Below are 8,115 nucleotides of genomic sequence, written 5' to 3' on the forward strand. Positions count from 1 at the left end.
AGAGTCTTGTATGAGAAGGTCTTGCATAAGTGTTATGTAGGGTGGTCCACACATCATAGGAGGTGTCCGTTGAAAGAACCAACGGGACTACCTCAGAGGATAAAAACATGACTAAGGCACTGCGGATTAATTGATCCTGCCTATTCCAAAACTCAAAGGCCATTTGTTGCATCATGGGGGGATTAACAACATGTAGACACGTAATTTTATCCCGTCAAAAATAATTCTTACTCTGTTATCACGCACTTTGACCCCATGTTATAATTTTCTTCAAGAAGAACAAATGAATAACTACCTCATCTTTTACTTATTTATTTATTTATTTATTTTGTTTTGTTTTTATCCAAATAACAAACCCTAACTAATTTTGTCTTATTTTAAAGAATCCAACTACTCACTCAATTAAAAATAGACACCTAACCCTTACCCCTCCAATTAAAAAACAACACCTCACCTCTCACATAACCATCCCACCTAGCCTACCCCTCACATTTCTTGCTAAAAAAGATAGGAACTTTCCAGGAAACTCCATAGACTATATCTACACTATAACTATAGATACACCTTACAGGGGGGGGGGGGACATTTTTTTAGGCTCATCATCACAACAACACCTGAATCACTCTCCATATATTCATATACACGAATATCACAAAAGATTCAGAGATATACCCCATTTTTGGGCATCTCTAACTTCTGAAAAATAGAAAAAGGAACAAAAAAAGCCCTTTTCTTGGTTCTCCTTCTTCTCCATCTTCCTACATGCACACACACTGGTCTTCTTCATGATCGATACGCACATAAAGGGAGATGGCAAGAAGAGTCTAAAGAGAATAGAGAACGGAGAAAGTAGATCGAGGGAAGAAAGAGAATAGGCAAGGTCGCGACATGAACGACGTCTCACTTGACACCTGATTTTTGCGTTTGAAAAATTATCTCGGCGACTTTTCAGTTAGAGCTGGGTCTTTCTGGCTAGTTCTTCGCCAGAATAGGCTTTTGGGTTTGTCGCTCAACTAATCCCCCCAAAAACTCATTGGATTTACTTGATTTAACTTGATTTTATGTATTTCCTTACGGGTTTGGGGGTTCGTCGTGCTTCCTATTGTAGGACGCTGCTGGTTCGTCTTGGTTTTAGGGTTTTAGGTTCAGTGCATCTCATTTATTTCATCGTAATCAATTTCTGGCTTTGACTGTGGGCACCGAGTTGGATTTTGGTTCGTCGTTGAGGTTTTCTGGTTGGGGCTTCTAGGTTTCTTTAACTCATATTATCATCAAAAGTCATTCTCAAAAGGTCCATTTCTTATCCTATTTCGTGATTAATCTTTATCAATAAATGCTTTATGTGTTGAATTAATGATATGCACGAGCCTTGTTCTAGTTTGGTTTTGATATGTTTGAATCATTGTAAGTGTTTGTTGATGTTGATTGATTATTTGAGTTGAACGTTTGTTTGATGGAGATTGAGTGATTGATTAATAAATAATAATTTGGTTGGAGGGATTTGTCTTGATAAAGTGGAATTAGATTAATTTTGGTTGGTTGGTTGAATTGATTAGAAATATTTATTAATTCTCTCGAATATGATAGTACCATGTTTTAGGCCGGATCGGGTAGGCAAATTTAGGATTAAGGTTTGTTTGGTTGAATGTTGAAAATTCTGTGGAATATTTGAAATTTTGTTAAATTAGTTTGATTTTCTCGCACTAAAAAATGTATTTATTTTGCCGGGGAATGCCTCGAAGAATTTGTATTAATTTATCCGAAAAATGTTCCGAAGTATCTTGTACTTGGAGGATGTTCGTGATGAAGGCCTGAGGCATCGGATAAAGCCTTGGAGCGTAGTTTAGTATTAGTGTAGATTTACTTTTCAGTCTTTTTTTAAATTTCTGGTTGTAATAATTGGACTGGACACTATAATTTTGGATTTGTTTTATTTGTTTAATTGATTGATTTGTGTGTTTTTGTGTGGTTTATATATTCATAATGTCAAAATTAGTCGATACACTCCACCAAGCGACTGTGGTTAAACCACAGGATCGAGGGGTGCCTAACACCTTTCCCTCGATCAACAGAATTCCTTAGCTGAAATCTTTGTTTGCAGATCAATGTTACAGAGTCAAAACCATTTTTGAAAAAAGATATCCACGGGTGACTTGGCACACCCGATTTATGTCAAGTGGCGACTCTGAATAAAAAATGTAAATAATCTTTTTTCAAAACAATTTTTTTCGTCACTTTGATAATAAAACACTTTCGAAACTTAAAATTATATCTTTTGGAGTTAAAAAAAGGGGTGTGACAGCTCTGACGATTCTGCTAGAGACATTTTTAGAATTCGGGATTATTTTGGAGTCGTATCGGCTTTGTTTGACGTTACGAGTGTATAAGCATTGTTTGTGATTATTGTTTGTGTTATTGTTATCACTTTTGTGCGTTTTCGTGCTCTTTGTGTACAGTATTTATACTATGTATTACCGTTTTTATATCTGACATCATGTGCATAATCCAAGTCATTCTTTCCGCAACAAGTTCGTAGTACACGTGTTGTTCACGACCTCTAGTTGAGTCACTCTTATCTTGGGGGGGAGCCGTCGGTGTTATGGAGTAAGTGGAAAGCAAAGCATCCACTATCGACCATACGCTCCCCCGAACAGCCTTGTTAGTGAACCCCAACGTAGGTCAGCGTTTAGGTCATGCTTATGTGCATTATATTAAAGATCTAGCGGGGCCCACTTGATCCTTCGTAGGAGACTCACCTCTAAAGCATATCTACGTGCTAAATGTTTCATCTCTGAGGGTAACGGGGTCATTTGACGGACTGATTTGAGGGAAAACATGTGTTAGAGGTAAAATGCGTAGACAAAAATAAATAGTAAAAGAAGAGAAGAGAAGAGAAGAATGAAAAAGAAAAACGGTGAATCAAAAAGAGTGTCGTAGTTTATTTTAGAGTTCTTTATGACTTTTGTTCTTCACAATCCAAAAACTCAAAAAAAATGTTTACCGTTTGCATTTATTTTCTCAAAGTACCGTAAATTCAACAAAAAAAAGAGGATTTTGTTTACCTTTTCTACTTATTTGTCAAAAACAAAAGCACAAAAAGATTTTCCTTTTATTTTTTAGTAAGCATTCATAATTCAAAAATTTCAAAAAAAGATTTTTATATAGTAGTAGGTTTTTATAAAAGAAAATGTAAAAAAAGAGATGACAGAAATTTGTATATTTCCTGTAATGAAAATACCAAAAAGATTTTTCTTCATAATTATTGGTGTCAGTCTTAGTTGAAGTGTCTAATTAAAAACCCAAAAGATTTTATTTGTTTGTCTTTGTTGTGTCTCTTAAGTTAGGGTCAATCTGTTAGTTAATCGTTAATTGTCCAATCTAGACGAACTACGCATACCTGATTCCCTTCCCTCGGGTCGGGATACGTAGGCAACCCTCGGCGGGTTCGGTAGTCTTTATTTTTGGGCCTTTGTCTTAGTATTATCTTAGGTTTTACTCCTCGTAATCTAGTGTCGTTAGCTTGTCCTGTCCAAGTATGCTGATTTTATTCAGTGGTACTGTTCGGCGAATTAGAGTCATAAAGTGGTCTGTCCCTTCGACATGTTCGCATCAAAGTCCTAAGGATTTGGAATCTTTTGCTCCTATAAAATTTTTGAGATAACGTCTTATGTGTTATTACATGATGAATTTGTCCACCAAGTGTAGAGTACTGATGGTTGTCAAGGTGCCCAAAAAGTTAATCAAGTGGTGGGGCATGTTTAACTATGTTGACCAGCAGAAACTGATTAAAATACTAGGTGATCTTACCGAACTTCTGCATGTTACCCCTCGTACAGATTTAATAGAGGTTGCGTTGACCTTTTGGGATCCAAGCAGTTTGGTGTTAAGGTTTGGAGAATGTGAAATGACTCCTACTTTGGCAGAAATATCCGGTCTGTTGCATTTGCCCTATATCGAGAAAGATATGATTCAAGCTCGAAATCATACTGGCATGAGGTTTTTGCAGTGTTGTGGTTTAAAAAGTAAGGATATGCATTTGGGTTATTTGAGTGATTCATCGGTTTTCTTAGATTTTTTGTTCGCTATATTCGGGCCCTCGGAAGGTTTTGATTGCTTTTGGGATGGATTTCATATGACTAAGGAGGAGTGGGAGAGAAAGCATCTTGAAGTCTTCACCCTCGCTTTGTTAGGTACTTTAGTATTTCCGCTAGAAGAAAGACGTATTAATACACATTTGCAATCTGTGGTGATGGCTCTATTTTATAAGGATAAAAAAGACAAGGTCACTAATCAAAAGGGCAAGGTTGTTAATCAAAAGGACAGGTTCACTCTTATACCCATGATCTTAACAGAAATATATAAGTCTTTAACCGAAGTGAAGGGGGGGATGAGATTTTTTTAGGACAGTAACCTGATATTGCAGTTATGTATGATGGAGCATTTGCATGCGCCTTCTTTAGTCAGACCAGATATGGTTGATCGTTGTTTGCCCAATCGAGTGAAAGCCATGGACCTCAGGATATGCTTTGATAAATTCTCGCTACCCGTGGGAGTTGATGCTTGGATTTAATTTCTCGACTCAAGAACCAAGGATAACATTTTCTGGACTTATATGTGGCTTCATCCAAAAATAATCTTGTTTGGTTGTCAGATGCAACCCCTTCTGGTTTTGTTTAGGCTTAATTACGCTCGACCATACACTCCTGCTAGGGTAATGCGTCGGCTGGGTAGATCGCAAGACGTCCCACCTATGGTGGATCTGCTAAAAGATATTGAGTACTTTAAGAACCAAGCCTTAGGGGAGAGCAAATACGAGCAACTCTGGAATCACGCAACAAAGATGGGTATAGATACTTTTAAAGAAGGGTTGGATAACCCAGGGTACAGTATGAGATATGAGCTATGGCTTCAATCTATACCTCGGGGTGTTAGCAAGCCATTACCAGTGCAACTTAGAGGAAGAATACGAGAAGAATGCATTGTTGATGACAGTCCGGATGAAAGTACGGAGGCCAAAGTGGAGACACTGAGGGTTCGGTTATCAAATTTGCTCAAGATTGTAAAAAGGTGTGAGAACAATCTTTTCAGGTGCACTCCCCATGAGGCGGGAATGCGTGCCAGATGCTTCTTCCCAAATATCAGGGTGTCTTTGCAGGATATGCTACAAAGTTTGAATGGGAGAAAGAGAACTTTACAGACAGGTCCATCTCAGCCAGGTTCATCACACAGAGCACCAGTTTGAAGGAGCATTTCTTATCTTTTATTTAGTTTGAGTCTCTTATTTTCTGTTATTGCAAGGTGGTTTCTTTGTCATATCGGCGTTAAGTTTGCTTTTGGAGTTTTTATTAGGAGAATTATATATGTCAAATTATTGGTCTAGAATGGTGTTTAGTATTTGTTGTTTAGTTTTAAAGTGGTCTTAAATTTTAATTATGTTTAGTTGTTTCTTTATCAAAATGTTGTGATGTTGCGTAATTCTTTCTTTTGTTTGTTTTTCGCTTAAAGAAAAAAAAAATTAAAAACTATAAAAAATCATTAATTTTGTGGCAGTTATGCATGAGTTGCCCGAACTAGGCAAGGTCTGATTCATGTAAACATGATACGTAGGCAACCTACTTTTGGGTTTGATCTAATTATTTTGTTTCGTTGTTTTTCATTATTTTTTCCTCTTTTAAAGAAAAGCAAAAGCCATAAAGAATGATAAAACGAAGGTAGATAGCAAGAGAAGAAAAGAAAGAAAGGATGGTGAGACAAGAAAGGGAAAGAATTGATACAAAAAGAGAGAGAAATGAGGGTGAAAGAAAAGAGGCGTGGTTGGAGGAAAGAAGCAAATGAATGTAGATGAAAACTGGGATGATGTTAAAATGACCTCGCTACCCTCAAAGGTTGGTAGAAATGAACATGAATCTAGGACAATTTTACCAATGTGATTCCCATGCTTATTGTGTGACCTAATCCTAACGGGTGTTGTCTTTGATGAGTATCTTCTTTCAGATAACAGTGGTTGGTTTGCAGCACTATGGCTAGTCACCCATACTTTACTAGATCAAAAGCAAAGCTCGTCATGGCTAGTAGAGAGATTGAAAATTCACTCATTAATCATTAACCCAGATCAGGATCCCTGGGAGGAAAGTCCAGAACGCAATGATGAGGTTCTAAGACTCAGGCAACAATTAATAGATCTGCACCAAGCATGGGCTAGTGGCATGCCTCCACCCCCGCTCCCTGAATATCTTGGGAATATCTTTAACTGCCCACCGCTTTTTCAGGCTCAATTCTCTGCTCCCATGGAGTCACCAAAACACGCGCCAGGATTCACTCTACGACAATATTATCCTGGCACTTCTAGTATGCCCTTGGCAGTTCCCTAACCAAGGCTCGTTGCTCAGCCGGCGCCACCGACAATGCCTATTTTTTTGGCTCCGCCATCACCTGAAGCTCCCACCTATGTTGTGCGTCCGACAACGGTGCTTTCTCGGTCTGCTAGTGAGCTAGTATTGAAGGTTTCAGATAATCAGTATTATGCCACGGAGCCTAATTTTAAGATTAATGAACCGCATGGGTACACTCATTCACCTGTATTTTCGTTTGATACGGAGAAGCCTGTCGCAACAGAAGAACAGAAAGTCGTAGCGCGAAAATTGAAAAGTTTGGAACAGGTCATAAGGAATTTGCAGGGAATCGGAGGTTATAAGAGTGTTTCCTATAAAGATCTTTGCATGTTCCCAGACGTTAACCTTCCCCTCGGTTTTAAAATGCCCAAATTTGAGAAGTATGCTGGGCACGGTGATCCTGTGGCGCACTTGAGACGTTATTGCAACTAGTTGAAGGTTGTAGGGGGAAGGGAAGAGTTGCTTATGTCTTTATTTGGCGAGAGTCTTTTCGATATGGCTTCAGAATGGTTTGTCGATCAAGATATCGACAAGTGGAACAGTTGGGATGACTTAGCTTCTGAGTTTGTGCAACATTTTCAGTATAAAGTCGACCTGATTCCTGACGAAAAATCCTTGGTCAACATGAAGAAAAAAAGAACTGAAGGCATTAGATAATACGCGATAAGGTGGCGTGAACAGGCCGCCAGGGTAAAGCCTCGAATAAAGGAGAGTAAGTTGGTAGAGGTCTTCATTCAGGCACAGGATGAAACCTATTTTCAACATTTACTTCTGGCAATGGGAAAGTCTTTCATTGAAGTCCTCAAAATGGGAGAGATGATAGAGAACAGAATCAAGACCGGCCGAATAATGAGTTTTTCCGCATTGAAAGCCACCACACAAGCGATTCAAGGTGGATCTGGCGCGTTTGGAGGTAAAAAAAAGAAAGAGGACGTGACAACCGTTATTGCTAGACCCCATTCCTATCCCAAAAGACCGCCTCATCCCTATCCCCAATCCCAAGCCCAAGCATATGTCCAACCTCCATATATTCCTCCCCACCATTACTACTCTCCGCAAAACCCACCATACGTCATTCCACCCCCTCCTTACCCAGTATATAACGCACAACCATATGCCCAAACCTCTTCTTACCCATAATGGCGTGTAAAAGCTTCACAAAATCGTCCATCAGTTCCACCAAATCACCGAAACCCCTCAAGACCCAGTTTTCAACCCAGGCGCGAGTACAAGAAAGAAGGCGGTCAAAAATCAGTTCACGCCTCTTGGGGAGACATATGCTAGCTTGTTTGATAGGTTGAGAAAGATGAAGGTCTTAAGCCCTATTCAAAGAAGGTTTTCAAATCCATCTCTCAGGAATCTCGATTATTCTTGAAGGTGTGCATATTGTTCTGACATGTCAGGCCATGATATCGAGAAATACTGGTATTTAAAGAGAGCCGTCCAAGATTTAATCGATGTAAATCAGATTTTGGTCCAGGCCCCGGAGGTTCCAAACATTAACCAGAATCTATTGCCAACTCATGCTGAAACTAATATGTTAGAATTGATATATGATGGGAAAGAGTTGTCAAGGTGTTATAAGCCTATTGTTAGAATACAGACCAATGAGAATAAATCAGTGAATGTGGCGGACTCATTGAAAGCAATATCAATGAGCCAGGAAGAAATGGGAGAAGATAAAGTCCAAGAGAGAAAAAAAAACCCGTGATCACAGTACAAG

This window comes from Capsicum annuum, chromosome 6 (genome assembly GCF_002878395.1).
Source record: "Capsicum annuum cultivar UCD-10X-F1 chromosome 6, UCD10Xv1.1, whole genome shotgun sequence".
Classification (NCBI taxonomy): domain Eukaryota; kingdom Viridiplantae; phylum Streptophyta; class Magnoliopsida; order Solanales; family Solanaceae; genus Capsicum; species Capsicum annuum.